We start from the raw sequence: 1,743 nt of genomic DNA, 5'->3' as shown, positions 1-1,743 counted from the left end.
GCAGTCTGCCTCTTCCCTCAAGTCTCCCCCTTGCACTCATTTTGCTGGCTTTGATTCACTGGGTTCTCAAAATATGCATTTGGGTTTTAAACCCCCAGCCTATATGATGTTGAAAGTCTTCTCTAGCTCTAGCTCCTTAGACTCAACTCATTCAAGTTTCCCAGTAAGAATTTTTTCTTTTTTAAAAAATTTTAAATAGATTTTAAAAGATTTTTAAAAGACCTTTTTAAAAATTTTTTTTAAAAAATTTTAAAAATTTAAATTTTTAAAAGATTAGACAGGGATACAAAGAGCACAAGTAGGCAGAGTAGCAGGCAGAGGGAGAAGGAGAAGCTGGCTTCTCACTGAGCAGGGAGCCCAATGTGGGTCTCAATCCCAGGACCCTGAGATCATGACCTGACCTGAAGGCAGATGCTTAACTGACTGAGTCACCCAACTGCCCAGAACTTTTTTTCTTTCTTCAGTGAAACAAGGCCCGTAGTTCCAGGAATTTAGCCTTGTGCGATGATAACAATCTTTGGTTATTAAATCCAGCCATTCTGAAGTCCACAAATACAGGTATGCCTGCTGGTGTTTGGTTAGATAAGGGGTGGGGAGCTCATACCCCTATATCTTCTTCCTCCTCCTGAAAGTGTGGGAATGGGATGTTGAAGCACAGGACAAAACTGAAAACATCACATAAACAACAGAGCTTCAAAACTGAGCTTTCCAGGGGTATGGAATGTAAATTTCCACTGAAAAATACACTAAATACCCTCTATAATTAAGCCTTACAGGTACTTGTGCTTTACGATTTATCTGATGGATTATGCTGAGTTCAGGTTAGTATTAATTTAATTAGTTTTATACTCAAAGCAGATGCTGCTGCCGTTTGGGCAAACAAGTGTGTGTTCTGGTGGAGTTACCTGGAGATTCCAGAGTCTTCATAGAATGATGGTACATTGGATATATTATGAATGTATGCATATTTCTAGAGTGATTGAGAATGTGGGTTTGGGAGGAAGGTTGTCTGCATTGGAAAGGCGGCTCTATTATTTCCCTGCTGTGTTTCTTTAGAAAGGTTCCAGACCTCTGGAGAAAAGGTATCCATCTCAAAGGTAAGAATTGGATGGTCACATAAAGTTCCAGCATGAGGCCTGTATGTAGTCAGCATGCAGGAAATACTATTGATGATAAGCAGGCGGAGGAAGATTATGATTTGAGCTGGTCATACCTTCACTAAAGTGGAGTGGAGTCTTATTATAATATGATCGAAAGATGTGATTTCCTTTTCTGAATGATGTTAGCTGTGTGCCTGTATGTGTCTTGTGGAAGACCTCATTCCAGAGATAGATCAAGTATTAACAGTTTGTGTCTGTGGGGTGTTGACATCGGTGCTAAGGGCCCACCAAGCAGCCTGGAATGCTCAATCTAACTGGTGAACTAGGTCCTGTCTCAAGCCCCTGGCTTCTTCCTCAAGCTCCTTTGATCTGTGAGTGTCCATGGTCACAATCAAAAAGGAAGTTAATTCCTCCTCTGAAGTCATGAGCCCTTCTCTGAGACGATGCAGAGAGATGATGGATGTTGCTTTTGACAGAAAGCCATTACTCTCTGCAGCAGCTGGTGACTTTTGGAGGGAGTTTTACCCCCAGAAAGATTAGCAAATTGATCTTGCAGTTCCAGTGAATCCAGCAATAGCAAACTCAAGGCAACCTTTGTCTTTGGGCATTTGGTCTTTATGATGGAAGGGAAAGAAATCTGGAA

This window comes from Mustela erminea, chromosome 3, assembly GCF_009829155.1.
Source record: "Mustela erminea isolate mMusErm1 chromosome 3, mMusErm1.Pri, whole genome shotgun sequence".
NCBI lineage: Eukaryota > Metazoa > Chordata > Mammalia > Carnivora > Mustelidae > Mustela > Mustela erminea.
Note: the sequence above shows the minus strand (reverse complement) of the source record.